We start from the raw sequence: 19795 nt of genomic DNA on the forward strand, positions 1-19795 counted from the left end.
CACAACAATATAAAAGATTAACCTGCCAAAAATTAGTGGATGCAGTTATCAAAAAAGCTGTAAACAAACCTCTAAAACAGCTGTCATATATAACAGGTAGGAATCATAATGGCGACACTTTCTATATTATCATGGAATGTGAATGGTCACACAGATATACACACAAAGGAAAGAATAATTACATTAAGAAATGCAGAATAAAAAACAAAGTCTGTAGCTGTAAACTATGTGCACACATATGAATTGATTCAACAATACCCACATTTATGGAAACAAGCTAAAATAATGTATTTAGGAGTATGGGTTAAAAAGAATTCTGTTATGGCAGCTAAGGATATGTGGGAAGAGATTAAAAATATAATACAAAAACTAAGAACTTGTCTATGGATATGGACAGCAAGATATAAGCAATAAAAATGGTTTAGTCCATTTAGTTTTATACATAACATATTTGTGGATAGTAATTACTAAAGAGTTGAATGATCTTACATGTAAGGGGAAGAGGGAAAGAGTCAAGTGGAATAAATTGATCCTTGCAATAGAATAAGATGGATTAAGATTACTTCATTTGAATGGATGTTTTAGGGCTACACAGTAAATGTTCTTATACACAACACAATCAGAAAGCTATAATTAAAAGTGGAAAAGAATGATGATGAAGCAAGGGGACCATTTAAGAAATAAGGCGATAATGGGATTTTGGAGGTAGATCCTTAAAGAGGGTAACAACAGTCATGCAGAATATTATAGTTATAAAGTAGCACAAAATATTCTAAGAACTAAGCCAACACAGGGATGGAAAAAGGAAATTCTGCAAATAGGGGTGATTGCAATTAGAGGTACAGAGAAGAGGGAGCTGGAATTTACTAGAGGTAACTGGCAAAGGATCCAAATTATTGGGAACAAATACTTAGAGAGGGAAAAGTGACAGAATCCAAAGAGGTCAAGAAGACATCTGGACTGTAGACTAGAGACTGCCTTCTGTTTCAAGGACTGATATCAGAGTATAGACAAAGAGAAAGGGTATGGGAATTCTACGTGAAAGAACTGCACTGATAGAGTTCTTTGTCAAATCTAGAACAGAAGCTGCTGTTAAAATAGAGAGATTTAGTAGGTCATATAAAATATTGCAATCTAAGTGAAAGAACTGCACTGATAGAGTTATTTGTCAAATCTAGAACAGAAGCTGCTGTTAAAATAGAAAAATTTAGTAGGTCATATAAAATATTGCAAGATAATTAGAAGAATCAACCAGAGGGGGTCAGAATAGATTGGGAAGACAGTTTGATAAGCAATTCACAAAAAACAATGGGTGTCCAAGTATGCAATAAAATGTAGAATATTTAGGATTTTTGCTTGAAAGTGTTTGCATATGTATTTTTATACCCCGAGGAAATTGCAAAGAATTTTTCCTCAGGTAGACGGCAAATGTTGGAAGCATGATGGGGAAGAAAATGGTAACTGGGAACATATGTTTTGGGAGTGTAAAGAGCTGGAAGCATTTAGAAATTCCCTACAGAGTACTCTGTCAGAAATACTGGGAGGGCAAATGGGTATAACTAAGGAAATTATTTTTTTGAGCTGGGATACAGGATCTGAATTGCTTAGCCATTTTAAGGCCTTGCTAAGTTTAATTCTGGTAGCTGCCAAGAAAGCAGTTACTAGAAAATGAAAATCAAATTCTAAACCAACCATATTTAAAGTGTGAAATATTGTAACATATTTAAAAGAACTGGAAATGGGATCTTTAGAAAAGAGTAGGAGCAAATTACATTGGAAAAAATGGAAGTTGTGGGAACAATACATGAAGAAAAAATGTTTGGGAAAAGGAATGAGGTTTAAGGGAAGGCAAGAGTTGTCCAATTTATGTAATGTTGGATTGATTATATTGTACAGAACAATATATGTGATGTATAACATCTGTAAATGTAAACATGTTAGTATATATGTTTTCTTTTATATTAATGTACATGTGCCTATGTCACAAGTGATAATTCAATAAAGGTGTTTAAAAAATATGAGAAATTTATGGCGCCCATCCTTCCATAGTTAGATTGATAGATAATTGGCTGAGGGACATAATCTACATCATGAGGGTGACAGCTGCATCATCAGAGAGAGAATGAAAGTAAACAGTGGAATATCACAGAGTTCCATGCTGGGACCTCTACTATTTGGCATATACTGCTCTGATCTCCAAATCAAAAAAAACAGGAACTCTGGTTAACCTAGTTTGCTGAAGATTGTAAACTGGGTATTATACTTACAACGTCTTCTGAGATGCAGACACTACAACATGAACTTACAAATGTTAATAGCTGGTGCACTGACAACAGGCTAAAACTAAATGCAAAAACATAAAATATTGTTGCATTCGGGAAACAAACCCTCCACCCACCTTACAGTATAGAAAACACCCAACTCCAAATGAAGATTTTTGTGAGAGATCTTGGACTATGAGTAGCTAACTTTCAATTCATTGATTGTCATGTTGTACTAGTGGTCAGAAAATCCTTCTATCTGGCAGAATTGATGACAAAGGATTTTTCCTCCCAGTCATAGAAGTCCTTACTCGTCTATGTTCTGCACTTATCAGGCCCATTAAAAAATGCAATACCCCCTTTGGAATATATGTTACTTGACATATTGAGTAGTTGCAGAGACCCCAAAGGTTCCTGACAAAAAGATCATAGGCCTAAAGGACCTGAGCTTTCAACAGAAGCTACAGACCTTATGCCTGTATTAATTATCCTATAGACTCCTTAGGGGTGACCTATGCCTTGCCTTCCTGACCATAAGGGATCTGGCAGTCCTAAACCTGTTATTTCTCGATAAGTCAAACAGTCCAGTGAACACTAGAACAAGAGATCTGAAGATGCTTCAGCAAATAAACAAATCACAGTAGACAAAGAGAAAGAGAGATTTGTCACATGATGACCATCCCTTCTCTGGAACAAGCATACTCATCAAATCAAGTAATGTGACACACTGTCTTCTTGTAAGAAGAAATTAGACAGTATGATAGATATTCATACATTCAGCCCCAGTATGACTGGCCTATTGCTCCCTGAAAAAGAAGGTGAGATCTAAGGGTAGGCAGTAGCTAGGTGAAAATGACCACATGACCCAGTTGCCTTGTACATTCTATGATTCTATGATTGCCTCGCTAGTAATACCATTTGGCCATTTTTAGAACATTTAAATTGTCTGCTTACACTAGGTTTTCTGACTATGATTAGATATCTCATTTTTATTAGTACTTTCATATCTTCTTTTATTTGATGTGTACTACGAAACTTTGTACATAATGTGTTATCTCTCAGGCATTTTTTTTATTTTTGCTTACTGATATTTCTGTTTTCTAATTAACAGAACAGTACAGAGGAATGGTGTTTCCATGTAATTAACAAAAGTAAATTTGAGCATACATAATGTCAGAATTTAATATTTCGATTGTAGTCTGATTTTTTTCCATTTTAAATAAAGTGAGAACAAGTCTATCATTCATACTAGTGACAATGTTATGTCATTGTGTCCATAACCGGCAGAGTGACAGTGATCTTTCACTGTTTCACGATACTTAAACCTACCACAAATTAGACGTCGGAGTAATGTAATAACAATAGCAGAATCCAACAAACAGACAGGGCAGTAGCCATTTTGCAAAATGCTGACAGTAATTCGACTAATGTTTTAGGTCCAATAGATGGGTGAAATTAAATAAAACTATATTGCTCTATTTTTAATTTCTCCAAATCTGTTGGGTTTCTAATACCATGATGGTAATGGACCACATACCTAAGTCAAAGTATGATTAAAGTTCATGAAAGTAGTATTGTTTCAATCTTTGATGTCAGCCAGAAGAGCTCTTCAGAGCACCCGCAATGTGCCCAGAACTGACTCCTTCTGCAATTCATATGAAGTTACATGTATCTGTAATATATCTAAATACAATTGTAGATTTTTTTTATAAGACCCATTGCTCCTACTACTATTGGAACTGTCTGGGTATATTTCTACCTGTAAGTCTTGATATTTTATGACTCTGTATCTCTCTGTACACAAGACAGTGTAGTCACTGGGTGTAGTAATTTCATTGATCAATGCTACTTTTGTCTTTTTTTCATGGACCACTATATCTGGTTTTCTCACATTTGTCTTTTGGGCTGGTGGTAATAGGTGATCCTATGTAATGTAGACTTCATCATTTTCTATGATGCTTTGTGGCTCATGTTTCCAGTGTCATTCAACAACTTCAGTACAATAATGTTTGCACAATCCCCAGTGCAACAGTCTTGCCACATTATTATGCCTTTCAGTATACAGTCCTTCTGCCATTAATTAGTATGTCACAACCAGCAACAAGGTGTGCGACTGTTTCCAATTCTGTTTTACAAAACCTACATTTGTCTGTTTCTCCCACATGTTCAATGGATTTTGTAAACCAACATGTATGTAACCCACTGTCTTGGGCCACCAATATTAACCTTTCATCTTTTGGTTTGAATTTGCCTCTCCTTAACCATTTGTGTGTTCAATCCTGATCAACATGAGGTTCTTCCAGGTGTTTTATATACTTGCAGCTGTATTTATGCATTTTCCACGTTTCTTGCCTTCTCATCTGATCCTTCACCTTATATTCTTTCTTTTGTTTTTTGGTGCATTCAGTTGCTGTCTGATTTTTATCTACTTCTGGTTTGATTTCCATTCCTGCTTGATGCCGATATGCTTCTGCTAGACTAAGCAGGGAAGTCATCTTAGATTTATTCTCCTCATGTCTCAAAACTTTCACTAGATTTGGATCTTGTGAGGTCAGCAGATATGTGTGCAGTCCCACAATTGCAGATCTATATGTTTAATCAATTTCAAAGAGGCCCATACCTCCTTCAGAACAGGGAATATATAATCATGGTATGCACTGATTTTTATAAATCATTTGATGAGCATGAAGCATCCTTCTTGTTTTCCTGTATAATCTATCCAACACATTTTGGAGTCAGTCAATCACTCCAAAACTGTAAGTTAGGAAGGGAGAGCAAATTGGATTATAGATTGAATTTTGTTCCTAGATGTAAGCGCTGTTTTCAAAATTAATTTAAGTCTTCTAAATATTCTTTACCTAGTTTTATTCACATTTGTTCATGTTTTATTGTTGATGCTTCATTAATTCCCATATATTTATTCACTCCCTCTTTCTTCTTTTATATCACATTCTTGTCCCAAACTGATGTTTTCTTGATGTTGCAGCTTTCCTGCTTTAAAGGTTGCTTTGCACATTAATCAAGACCAAATGACATTCTTATATCAGAAATCAATTAACCAGTTGGTCTTTATATAAACAAACAATTAAAACCTCCTGAACACGTGGCTAAGAAAGCCAATCCAAGAATAGCAGCAGTTTAAAGAAACAAAACTGAAAATCCTCGAGACAGGGAAACACATAACAAGCATTCAAGGAATTACAGTATAGTGAAAATTAAATTACCCCAATCATGTTAAAACTTTGAACACATGTTATAAAACATTGGTTTGAAATAAATACAAAATAGGCCAAACCATTACAAAGTTACTTGACTCTCCTTAGTAAGACAAAAACGGACCATATAAAAAAGAAAAAAAGAAGAAAAAGAAAATCACCTCTTAAGGCTATTCAATTTAAGCACAGCAGAAATAGAACAAGTGTCATTGAGGCCAGGGTGGCAGTAGGCATTAAGCCTTATTTGCCACACTAGTTCCAATTCATCTAATTTAAGTGGTCTCGGTCCTCCTCTGCAATCAGTATTGACTTGATCTATAGCCAAAAAAATTGAAATTATGGTTTTGCTAGCCAGAAATGTGTTTAGCTAGCGCATTTTCAAGTTTACATTTCCTGATTGCGTATAAATGCTCGTACACTCTGTCCCTAAGTCTTCTTTCTGTTTTTCCTATATAGAAGGCCGGGCAGAGTGTACATTTAGCTAAATATATAATAAAGGAGGAATTACAATTGAATCTGTGTTTCAGTTTGTAAAGCCTACCATTTATGTGAAAACAATTAGTCTCTTGCACGCATCTACAATAGTTACAATTTTGACACTTAGACATCCCTGGGTTACGTGTAGTAAGAGAATTTTTATGTTCCAATAAGACTTTGAGGTTCTTACCTCTCCTAAAGACCACCTTAGGGCATTCACCTAACTTATCTAAGATAGACGGATACATCTTAAATAAACCCCAGTTCTTCTCCAAGATGTTTACACAGAAATAGCTATCCTGACTAAAGGAGGTTATGAAACTTGCTGTATTAGTGCAGTTAATGGGTAACACTACTTGGCTAGCATCTTCTGCTACACTGACACAGTCATCCTCTGTCATAATAGACAAATGTATAGGAGGCAAAGTAACTTTTACCGGTAGTAATGGACAATAGGTGTTACTTCTTCTCTTCTCTGTTACTTCGCTATTTAATGTGTCTAAGAGAGGTTCTGGGTAGCCTCGGTGTAAAAATATACTCTTAAGAGTAAGACACTCTTCCTGAAAGTCATGATCCAGACTAACCATCCTAGCTGCCCTAACCAATTGGCCTTTAACAACAGATTTTTTTCTGATGAAATGGATGGCTGCTTGAAAAATGAAGGAAGGTGTTGGAGTAGGTCTTCTTCCGAAAAATCTTCGCTACAAAACAATTCAAAGAATGATTTTTACTTAAAGACACATATATTTTCTGTGTCAAAGGTAGACGTGAAAGCTAAGAAGTTAGTAGTGCTATTGATGTATTGCAGAACCAAGTTACTGACATCTTCATTTCCATTAAGGAGAATAAAAATGTCATCCAGGAATCTGGTATAAAAAATGAATCTATCAAGGAATTCATTGTTTTTAAAGATATACTCAGATTCCCAGTAAGCCATTATCAAATTGGCTATACTTCCTCCGCAAGGTGACCCCATGGCTACCCCCACCTTCTGCAAGAAAAACTCATTCTGAAACATAAAGTAGTTGTTGGAAAGCACTAGTTCACTTAACTCAGCGACAAGATGGATTTCCCTACTAGGTACATTGTGTTTCTGCAGCATGAGAGCCACCCACTCAAGTGCTATATCTTGTGGGATGCAAGTATATAGGTCCCTCACATCTATTGTTAAAAAGAAGTCAGCGTAATGCGCTGACGAAAAGCGCTTAAGTGGATTTGTGAATTAAATGTATCTTTTTGGACTGAGACTTTGCCATTGCTCGTTTTCAATTGTTTTCACTGTTTTTTGTTTTTGTATATTGTTTTTTAGTTTGACATTCTTATATCACCTGAAAAAGTTTAGACTACTTGCAATTGTGCTTTCAGTTCCTCAACTGATGAGCTATACAGTTTTAAATTATTGACAAAGAGAAGATGAGAAGCCTTTACACTTTGTTGTTTTGTAGGAGCCAAATTATAGCCATGGCCTAATTTTAAGTAGACAACTTAATGACAAAAAGGGCAAGACAGAATAGCAGCAGTAACAGGGAGTTATCCTGGAATATCCCCTTTGAATTTATATCCCTGGAATAATAATACTTTGTCCTCTATCATGGCTTAATTGCAAAGTGGTCTGCCACTGTTTCATGGTCACTGTAATGTAATCTGTGTAGGGTTTATATTATACATTTTTAAGCACTCTTTTATCCATGAATGTGGGATACTGTCAAATGCTTTTTTGTAGTCAATCCATGCCATACTTCCCCTTTTTACAGTTTGATAGTTCTTCATTATTACTTTATTTAGCAACAAATGATCGTTTGTTCCATATGATTTTCTTTTATTACTCTTTTGTTCTATTGCCATAATTGAATTTTTTTTCTAAATGACCATAAACCCTGTCGGCATCCATTCCAGTATATAGTTTATATGTCGTCGGAAGGCAAGTTGACGCTCTATAATTTTTTTGGATAACTTGCAGGTTCACTCTGAAGTAGGAGCATTGTTTTTCCTGTTGTTAACCAGGCTTGTGTATGTTCTTGGTATGCATATAAATAGTTCTTGCTCATGGGCAAATCTTCATGCAAAGATGTTAATACTTTTAGCCAGAAGTTAGATACTGCATCTGGGCCCGGGATTTCCAATTGGAGGCTTTTTTTAACTTTGTTTCAGTCTCTCAGGCTGTTCCATTTCATATCCTGTATATTTGAATTTCTTATTCTTTCTTTGATTTCTTCTATCCATTTAGCATCTCTGTTATGTTTCACAGGATCTTCATATATACTTCTCCAAAATGTATCTATTTCTTCTATTTGGATGGTCTTTCAATTCCTTTTGCCCTGTTTCCCAATTGTCTATAAAGTGTTTTGGGGTCATCAATAAACTGCTTATTTAGTATTTTTCCTTTATATTGATCTGCATATCTTCTAAGTTTTTCCAGCTGTGCTGAGATTTTTAGTTTATTTGTGATAGTGCATGATATATCCTGATCTGTTCTAATACTGTGCGTTACTTTTATCACATCTATCTTTCTGAGTATTTTTGTTGAGCTGTTCCCTCTTCTATACTCTTCTATCAGTGACACTTCTTATCTTAATTGCTTTATTTTTTCTCTGTTCGATACTTCCATGATGTTATTTGATTTCTCCCCTTCCTTTCCCTTACTACCCTGTCTTCTTGTGGTAGAATTTTATCTGTTATTAATTTAGCTGCGCAGTAATATATCCTGTTTAGCTGTGGTGGTGCAGCGGTTAGCATTGTCGCCTCACAGCAAGATGTTCTCCCATTCGATTCACGGCTGGAGTGCCTTCTGTGTGGAGTCTGCATGTCTTCCCCATGGTCGTGTGATGTTTAAAGACATGCAGGTAGGTGCGTGCGTGAATGGGTGTGGCTTCTTTGAAGGTTGAGCGTTGGGCTGGCAACTCAGCACCGTAAAAAATACACTGCCAGTCATTAGCGGACCGGAGTTCCGCTGTGGCGACCCCTAACTGGGAAAAGCCGAAAGACATTAGTTTTAGTAATATATCCTGTTTACTTCTGTTATACTGCATGGATCTCTATGGACAGTCCTAATTACTGTATTCATTTGTTTTTTTTCAAACTTCTGACTTTTTGGGTTTTATTGATCTTCTGTAGTCTATTTATTTCATTGATCTTAATATGTCTAACTATCTCTATTAAATCAAGCAACTCTTCTCTTAGCTCATTTTCTTCTAAACTGATGCCACATTTTTGTTCTCCATTTCCTGCAGGCATTCTATAGAAAGTTCTATAGCATCTTCCTGAGGTACATTCTCTTCAATTTCATCCTGTGCCATCTGTTGCTCTGTCATATGGGAACTCACTGACCTATCACTCCTCAAAATTGACTGCGTCAAAGTTGCCATAGTTTCCTGTTCCTTCTCTTGCTGTCCAGCTTCAAGTGAACGTTTATACTGGTTTCCTGTAGAAGGCTCCAAAATATCTTCATATGGCAACTGACTAGTTGCTTCCCGTTCCACTGTTTTTTCCTTAATTTGGATGTCTATTGCTCTGTCCTGCTGTGGTGCTTGCTGAGTTAGATCTTCTATACTGAATTCTTCACTTCCCAGGTGCTTCATAACCTCAGTTTTTATTTCTTTAACTTCTCCATTACTAATCTCTTTTTCTCCTTTTCTTCTTTGTCTTCTTATTTTTTGCATTGTAAAGTTTTCCATGTCTGGATTCCTTTGCATGTATTTCTTTTCAAATATCTTTGGTGCTGCTCTTTTTGTATTGGTTAGTTTTACTTTCTCCTTTGCATAAATATTACACCATATTAAATCTCTTTTTCATTCCCATGTCCATATTTCTTCTTCATCTCTCTCCTGATATTCCTGTTTCTCCTTACTTTGGGGACTCATTCCATCATGCTGGGATGTAACCTTTTTTAGACCTTCTACATCAAATCCTTCACTTTGCAGGTATTCCATCACTTCAACTTCTATTTTTTAACTTCTGCATTACTAACCTACTTTTCTACATTCCGTCTTTGTGATATATTTTTTTTACTGTGAAAGTTTCCATATCTGGATGTCTTTGCCTGTATTTCTCTTTGAATATCTTTGGGGCTGCCTTTTTTGTATTGATTAATTTGGCTTTCGACTTTGCATAAATATTACACCACATCAAATCTCTTTTTCTTTCCCATATCCATATTTATTTTTTATAGTTTTCAAAATCTCTAGGTTTTGTTATTTATATTTTTACACTTCCTCAGATGTTTCTTTTTCCAAACAGAGCAAAGTTTCTTGCTCTATATAATGTTTTTCGCAAATCTGTTGTATTAATGAACATACATTTTTATTCGAAGCTTATGACAAGTTTTCTTATGGAAGTATTTTTCTTTCCTCTAATTTTTCATTTAATCTTTTTGTTTATCTTGCGTCTGGAAATTCTGGGCTTTTTGCATAATAGTAACAATACATAATTTCTTTCTTATCCTCAATAGTCCACTCTGTTATCTTTATGGCTCTTCTTTGGCCTATCAGTTTGTGTGATTTTTGTTGTGGACTGCTACGTCCTTCTACAACAGGGAGGCCATCCTCACCCTGGGCCTGGCCTGGCCCCATAGTAGGATTGTTTCCATATTTTGAGAATTCTGCACTGTCATTTTTTTCCAGTACTGGCACCAGCACGCCTACCAGGATTAGGCACCTTTTTCTCCTGGGTCTTGTGCACCTTGCTATATTTTTTTAATTTTTTACCTATTTTTGTCCATGATATATGCTATATAAAATACAGTCTATATATTAGTGCCATCTTGGTGAGATTTTGTAAAACATATGGTCCACCTCATGAAGGTACTCACCAAGACATGAGGATGAATTCAGTTTCAGAAATACTACTCTCCTTTGCATGCTGACTTATCATCTCTCCATTTGGACCCCGATTACCTCTCCATTTGGACAGGTTCCTATTATGTTATCAAAAAATAACATAATTGAACCATCAAAACTTCGAAATGGCTGCATTTTGAAGATTGCATTGTGGGATTGCAGTACAGTTAGGATTGGAATATTTGCCCTTTCCTCACTGTAGTGCAATCTCGGAGTTTGAATATATATATTTAGCGGGGGGTGTGGAGGGCGCAGCCCCCCACAATACAAGCTTTGAAATGCTGCCATTTCAAAGTTTTGATGGCTCAATTACGTTATTTTTCGATAACATAATATGAACCCTATTTGGACTGTAAGTGTTCCTATGACAATGCAGCTGTTTCTTCAAACAGGAGTTACCACTAGTTAGGTGTTTGTGCCATGTGACTTACCTAAGAAAGTGCAATTCAGTAAAACAGTTGTTGAATTTACATCATGTCTAATGTCTCTTCATTAAATCGGTCTTATCCATGTGAACACTTTTATACTGCACAGTGTCAGATATAAAGCTACAATTAACACTACTGTTTTTTTTAAAGCAGAGGCAAATGAACAGACTAAAACTAAAATGACTGTGGAGACAGATGAAATGTTTAATGTGAATGCAGTACAAACTATTGGCAGAAGAAATGATACAGTTTGGTCAGGAAAGCATGTTACTGAAAACAACAATATCACTTTTAAGCTTGTTAAAAGTACACAATGCAACATTCATTGAGATGTATGTATATTCCCAATAATAAGCAGTGCACAAGGGTGCAGCTTTCATCTATGAATCCCAGCAACTGTCAAAAACAATTTTTTAAACCTCTTAATTCATCTAGTATTGTGTACTGATCTCTGAGCATTAACTACTTTGTCATATTTAGAACACAAAATAAAGCCAATGGATTAGATTTTGCTTGATTGTGAGTACAAACGATGAAAATACAAGCAAATGTGTCAGGAAGCAGAGCCATAGCTAATAATTCTGCTACCATGTGCCAGTCCCCAATCTTGTGCTTCCTAAAATTTTTAAGTTGAAGACCAAAAATGGAAAGAAAGTTGAGAAACAAAAAAGGAAGTTGAGAAACAAAAAATATCATCAGACTTGAAATTCGGATTCCATATTACAAGGGAAATGGTCTGTTTCTCTTTTCCTCTTTTTATACTATACATGGAGAGCTAAAATGCTTCAGTCATGAGCACAAATGCATTACCAGCATTCATATTTGAATGCATTGAAGATGGACTAGCATATGCTGCAAGTATTGGCTGCCCCCTTCTCGTCATCCTGGCCATGCCTCTGCAGGAGGAATCCTTGGAAAAATAGTTAAAAAAAGATACCTTGAGTTGCAAGTCTTGAGACACACTTTGTTTATTTAAGTGGGTTTAGACTGTGCAGATAAAGAGTGATTCATGGATTTATACAAGCAGCAACCTGAATATTTCTGTCTGTAAGATTAATGTTTCTACTCCTACTGGAAAATGAGAGTAAGAAAAGCAGCTGTTAAGACACAAGTGTTTATGGGGGCTTCTGTACAGATGCATACTGTCAGGGAAATACTATGAGTATCATGAGTAATGGCAATACACATGCTTTTCCATGGAAACTTTTAGATTCTTGCATGAATACCGAATGTATTAATGCTGTTAGCATGTATAACAACAGATATATAGTTATAAGCACTTCACTGAGGATCATAAAATAGGATATCTGAGATTATGTTGATATTTTGCAGCTATTCTAGTTTATTTAGCTTGACTAACAGGACAATAGCGCATAAATGCACTTGAACTGCTCCATGTTCAAATCACCATATGCAAAATCCAATAGCACTTTCTTACCAGCTATATGTCCCTCTCTATGACCCAGGAAATCCAAATCATGTATTTAAACGTATTAGAAACACTAACCATCCAACCCAATACCATATTCATGGGCAACTTTAATTACCCCACTCTTAAATGTGAATCCTATATGACACCAACCGAACAAGCACAGAGATTCCTGGATTTTGTAAACACAAACTCCCTGAACCAGATAGTCAGTACACCAACCAGGGGTGCAGCCATACCGGATAATATGGGAGAGTGCTGCACACCCTCGACTGTAATGTCTTCCCTGGTAAAGTCAGACCACAAAATGGTCTCCTTTGATGTAAAAATAAAACCTGGACCCCCAGTTAAACCTGGAATATTCAGGAACTACTCTAAGGCTAACCTACTACTATTAAGTGGCAACCTTGCAAAATTGGGTCTATATTATATACTCGAAAACTGAATTCGATGAACTGCATCTACATCAGAAATGCAGTTCAGCGAACTGATAATAGTAAAATTGTGTTACAGTGAGAGAAACCCTGTACAAGCATGTTAGTAGCTGTACCCACCAGGAAGAAGTACAGAACTAACTCAAACAACAAGCCACTCTGGTGGAATCACAAAATCGTTAGGCTGTATAACAGAAGAAAGAAAATCATGGCAAAAATCAGGAGGTGCACTACCCAGCAGGATAAAAGCACTCTCATCAAACTAAACAAACATCTCAGAGGATAAATAAAGTCTACCAAAGCCAAATTTGAGGTGAATTTGGCCTTCCAGGCCAAGGTCGACCACAAAGCATTCTTTAGCTATGTCCACAACCTCAAAGTCAATACACAATTGTGTGCAGAGCTCATTGTAAATGAAGCCACCTACAGTGAGCCAGAAGATATACCAAACCTACTGGCCAATAAATTTAGTTCCAACTTTACCCTTCTCTCCCCCTCAACCTTCCCTCAGGAAATACCATCAAATATAACTCCCCCTGCTATCACTAGAGAACAGGTCCTTAATGCTTTCTCTAAGGCCAAGAATACTGCATCAATGGGCCCAGACAATATCTCAGGATGCCTTCTAAATAGCATGAGACATGACCTATCAGGGCCTCTGGAATTGCTATTTAATGATAGCCTCAAAATAGGCTTCATGCCTCATGAATAGAGAACAGCAACAGTCATCCCTCTGCAAAACAGTGGGCCATCTACAGACCCTGGATACTACAGACCCATAAGTCTCACTAGTCTTATATGTAAAACCATGGAAATGATCAATAGGGATACAGCAAACCTCCAGACACTGGACCCAACCCAGTTTGGTTTTGTCAAGGACAGGTCATGCCTACTCAACCTGATAGACTTATTTGAGAAGGTCAACAAAGCAAAAGATGAGGGAATTAATGGTTCACACTGCCTAGCCTTGACCTGGCCAAGGCATTTGACACAATACCCCACCTGGTCAATGTTGACAAATGCAAGAGGTCAGGTACAAACTCGTATGTCATCTATGTCACCCGGTGGATAGCCAACTGGCTCACAGACAGGACCCAGGAAGTTAGAATTGGGGAGTCCACCTCTACAAAGAGGCCAATCACAAGTGGAGTCCCTCAGTTACAGTCCTTGGACCACTCCTTTTTTGGCACTTACTTGTCTGAAGTCAAGGCCAATGTCAGTGGTCTCTGACTGACTAAATTTGCAAATGATTGCAAATTATGAGCTGTCATTTAATCCCACACTGACACAAATGACCTCCAGGAGGGGCTGATACAGACAAACAACTGGTGTTAGAGCCATGGACTAAAACAAAATGCCAAGAAATGCATAATAGTATCTTTCAGGAAGTCATCCACCCCGGTAACTATCATATTGACAGCACATCCCTTAGAGTTGCCCCAGTAGTCAGGGACTTAGGGACACACATAGATAGTAATCTAGCCTTTGACCATCATGTGTCTACAGTAGTGAGGAAATCATTCTCTGTTGCACAACTTATAAACAAAGGTATGGCATCTAAGCCCAAGGAAGTCATTTTTCCACTGTATTCGTCATTCATCGGACCTATCATTGAGTACAATGCTCCCTTTGGTACGAACCTAACCAGGCATATCCAATAATTGGAAAGTCCACAGAGGTTACTCACTAAAAGAATACAGGGCTTAAGTAAAATGTCCAATGCAGACTGCCTCAAGGCTCTGTCCCCGTATTCTGTCTTCTACAGGCTTTTGATGGGAGATCTATGCCTGACATACAGAGGATTGTCAGACCCCACTCTGATGGACCTCCTGCATACCCACAAAACAAACAACACCAGAATTACTCATTCTAAGGACTTGAACCTTGCCTGTGATATAAACAGGACTTGCTAGACAGACAAGTATGTATCCCAGAGTTTACTCCATCTCTGGAACAGGCTCCCCATCCATGTAAAGCAAAGTTCCTCCCTAACCCAATTCAAGTACAACTTGGACAATTGGATGGGGAAAAGGAAATTCATCCTTGATTTGGCATCTATGTTTCTAATGGACACAGACAATGTGTAAGTGATTCATCTTCCAGGCCCTAGCTTGTAATTGTTTCATCTCCCAAGTCCCTGCTTACACTTATCAAGGGTATCAGAACTTGTCAGAGATTTGGGATGCATGGCTAAGCTTAAAAAGGCCCTTGTGGTCATTAGCCCAGTAAACAAGTATGAACCTATGAAAAATATTAGTGGATACTTCTAGGAAAGATAAATGTGCTAATGCTGTTATTCTTCTTCTTCTGGCTTTTACCCGGTTAGGGGTCGCCACAGTGGATCACCTGGCCGCTCATGATTGGCAGTGGTGTTTTACGGTGTTGAGTTGCCAGCCCGGCACCCAACCTTCCACAGAAGGCACACACATGTACACACTCACACTTAGAGCCAATTTAGAGTGTCTAATCCACCTACAGCATGTCTTTGGGATCTGGGAGGAAACCGGAGCACCCGGAGGTAACCCACGTGACCACAGGGAGGACATGCAGACTCCGCACAGAAGGCACCCCAGCAGAGAATCGAACCTGAGAACCTCTTGCTGTGAGGCGGCAACACTAACCGCTGCACCACCATGGCCGCCCGGTGCTAATGTTGTTATTAAGTATAACAATCATCATGGAACTCATAAATGGCGACATTGGGGATCTGCAGACCCTTGATCCCACCCAGTTCAGTTTTGTAAAAGGCAGATCCTGCCTCTTAAACCTGGTTGACTTCTTCGAGACAGTCACTAGTGCCATCGACGAGGGCAAGGCTGTCCACACTGCCTACTTGGACTTGGCTAAAGCCTTTGACACGATACCACACTCTGGCATCATAGACAAGCTCAGCAGCCTAAATGTAAATCCATATGTCACAAGATGGGTAGCAAACTGGCTAAAAAGCAGAACCCATAAGGTCAAAATTGCTGGAGCCATGTCAGACTCAAAACCAGTCACGAGTGGTGTCCCACAGGGCTCAGTCTTGGGACCACTCTTATTCAGCATTTACTTCTCAGATGTGAAAGCAAATATGGGAGGATTATGGCTGACAAAGTTTGCAGATGACTGCAAACTGGGTGCCATAGTTGATTCACCTGTTGACACACACATCCTACAGAAAGGTCTCACTGAAACGGACAACTGGTGCCGGAATCATGGCCTCAAACTTAATGCCAAAAATGTATAGTCATCCCCTTTGAGAAAAACAAAGTACCCACAAATTATCACGTAGACAATAACCCACTGAGTACGGAAGAAGTAATCAGAGACCTGGGGACTCAAGTCGATAGTGACCTCTCCTTTGACAACCATGTTGCCAAAGTGGTCAGAAAGACATTCTACCTTGCCCATCTCATCATGAAAGGATTCTCATCCAGATCAAAGGAGGTCATTGTACCTCTATATTCCTCCCTTGTCAGGCCCATGATTGAATATAATGCTCCATTTGGGATGTATCTCACCCGGCACATGCAACAACTGGAAAGACCCCAGAAGTACCTCACCAAGAGGATCATAGGTCTCAAACATGTGCCTTATTCAGCTAGATTAAAGAAACTCCAGCTCTATTCAGTAGCATACCGCCTGCTCAGAGGTGATTTGTGCCTAACATATAGGGCCATGTCCAACCAAGAACTGATGGACATGCTCCATCTCAAAAAATCCAAATCCACCAGAACCACGCGAGCTAAAGATTTCAACCTCTGCACAAATATGAATAAGACATGCTGGAGGGATAGATTCATAACACAGAGGTTACCCGTACTCTGGAACAAAATCCCAGTTCATGTGAGACAGAGCCCTTCATTGGCACTGTTCAAGAAAAATCTCGATGCATGGATGGGAGATCGCAAGTTTACCCCGGGAGTCACCTCAGTGTCACTACTAGACAGAGGTATAGTTTACTAAATAATGGGGTCCCACATGTGTCACTACTAGAGAGGCGCAACTATATAATACGGGGTGGCGGAAGCCACATCACTGTTGGCTAGGCTTATAAATGCCCCTGAGCAGATAGCCTAGTACACTATTATGAAACTATGAAACTATAAAAGAAGGTAGGTAGGAACATTTAATTTCACTGAGGGTCAGGAAACAAAACCTCAAAGATTCTGTTGATATTTTACAGAGATTTTCTGATTTATTTACTGGTTTATTGTAAGTATGGAGTGCACTGTATTAAGACATCACTTGAGACAGTGCTAATTATACATATACCAAGATATTTCTATAGCTGTTAGAAGCAGAAGTGAAAGGGAGCTGAAATGTGTGGAGGATATAGATATAATTTCTAAAAACAAATCGAACCAAGTGAATGCATGAATAGCACGGTGACAGTAGTAAAGAATGAGAATCTTAGAATATGTATAGACCTTCAAGATTTAAACACAGGATCACAGGAGATTACTAGGCTATCAATGACCTTCAAGATTTAAACACAGGATCACAGGAGATTACTAGGCTATCAATGACCTTCAAGATTTAAAGACAAGATCATAGGAGATTACTAGGCTATCAATGACCTTCAAGATTTAAACACAGGATCACAGGAGATTACTAGGCTATCAATGACCTTCAAGATTTAAAGACAAGATTATAGGAGATTACTGGGCTATCAATGACCTTCAAGATTTAAACACAGGATCATAAGAGATTACTAGGCTATCAATGACCTTCAAGATTTAAAGACAGGATCCTAGGAGATTACTAGGCTATCAATGACCTTCAATATTTAAACACAGGCTCATAGGAGATTACTAGGCTATCAATGACCTTCAAGATTTAAACACAGGATCATAGGAGATTACTAGGCTATCAATGACCTTCAAGAGTTAAACACAGGATCATAGGAGATTACTAGGCTATCAATGACCTTCAAGATTTAAGCACAGGATCATAGGAGATTACTAGGCTATCAATGACCTTCAAGATTTAAACACAGGATCATAGGAGATTACTAAATTATCAATCTGGAGGGCTGTTCAAGCCTCACCATTTAATCCCAGTGTAATGCCATAGAAATGCTAGTCAATACCCAAGACTACATTTAGTAATGACTGTCCATGTCCAGGAGGATTGTGGGCTCTATCCCCAGTAAGAATTTATAGTGCCCCATCCACTCGTCCAGGTTCCTCTTGAACAGTGTCATAGAGGTGCTCTAGTGCATATGAACTGGTAGCCTATTTCAAAGATGCAGCAGTTGCTGGGAGATAAATCTGCCCCTCCAGCATGTCTTATTTAAGTCACAGGACATATTTAGGTCCATAGAATGGGTAGCCCTAGTCCTGTCTGATTTATGGATATGCAGCAAGTTCATTAGGTTTGGGTCTGAGATTGCTCTGTAGGCCAGGCATAAGTCTCCCCTAAGATGTCTATATGATACAGAGTATAGTGACACGGACTTTAGTTGGTCTGCATAAGGCACATTTTGGAGTCCTTTGATCTCCTTTGCTAGACACCTCTGAGGTCTCAACAATTGCTGCAGGTGCTTAGTAAAGTACATGCCGAACATGGCATTATACTCAATTATGGTCCTGATTAGATTCAGATATAGAGGGGTTATAACCTCTTTTGCTCTTGAGGTGTGCCTTTTCTAATCAAGTGTGCTACGTAGAAAGCCTTCCTTACTACAGCAGACACATGGTGGTCGAAGTTAAGGTCGGAGTCAACTTGTGATCCCAGGTCCCTTATCACTTCATGGGTACATAGGGTATTGTTGTTGATCTGATAGTGTGAAGGGATGTTGTTTGTGCTAAAGGGAATGATGATGTATTTCTTTGCATTCAGTCTGAGACCATGACTAAGACACCAGTTGTTGGTCTATGTAAGATCCTCCTGGAGTATACTGACATCATCTGGGGATTCAACATTTACAGCCAGTTTGCAGTCGTCTGCAAACTTGGTCAGCCACAACCCCTTAGTTTTGACCTGAACTTCTGAGAAGTATATATCAAACATTAGGGGGCCCAGTACTGACCCCTGTGGCACCCAGCTGGTAACAGGTCTGCTGCTTGATGTGGAGTCACCCACTTTGATAGTGTATACCCAGTTTATGAGCCAGATGGCAACCCATCTAACAATGAAGGGGTTTACATGCGGTTTGCTAAGTTTATTGGTAATGCCTAAGTGTGGAATTGTGTTGAAAGCCTTTGCCAAGTCGAGATATGCTGTGTGCACAGATTTGCCCTCGTCAATGACCGTGGACACATTTTTGAAAAAATCCACCAGATTTAACAGGCAGGATCTATCCTTGAAGAAACCGAATTGGGTAGGATCCAGGGCTTGGAGGTTGCCTATGTCTTTATTTATGAGTTCCAACAACTGCAGCTTGAATATACCGCATTATTTATCTTTTTTACACTTCCCACAGCTCTGATAAGTGTACTCCAACCCTCCCACAGCACTGTCCTCTGTCTATTATCTGAAATATAGCTTGCTTATGTCTCTTGCTTTTACAATAACCCTACCTAACTTTCTTCTATCTATCTGAATATAGAGCATACCTGAAATACAACATTGGGTCCCAAGTACGAACAAGCACCTTCTGTTACCAGCCTATGAGCAACGACCATCCAAGCTCCCTATTTAAAACAAAAAGGTTAATTAAATACATATTTATTGTGAGTAGGATTGGCAGTGGGAAAAGTGTTTATTTTCTAGCTTAAAGACCCCTCCAC

This window comes from Protopterus annectens, chromosome 12.part0 (assembly GCF_019279795.1).
Source record: "Protopterus annectens isolate FY-2018-M chromosome 12.part0, PAN1.0, whole genome shotgun sequence".
Taxonomy (NCBI): domain Eukaryota; kingdom Metazoa; phylum Chordata; order Ceratodontiformes; family Protopteridae; genus Protopterus; species Protopterus annectens.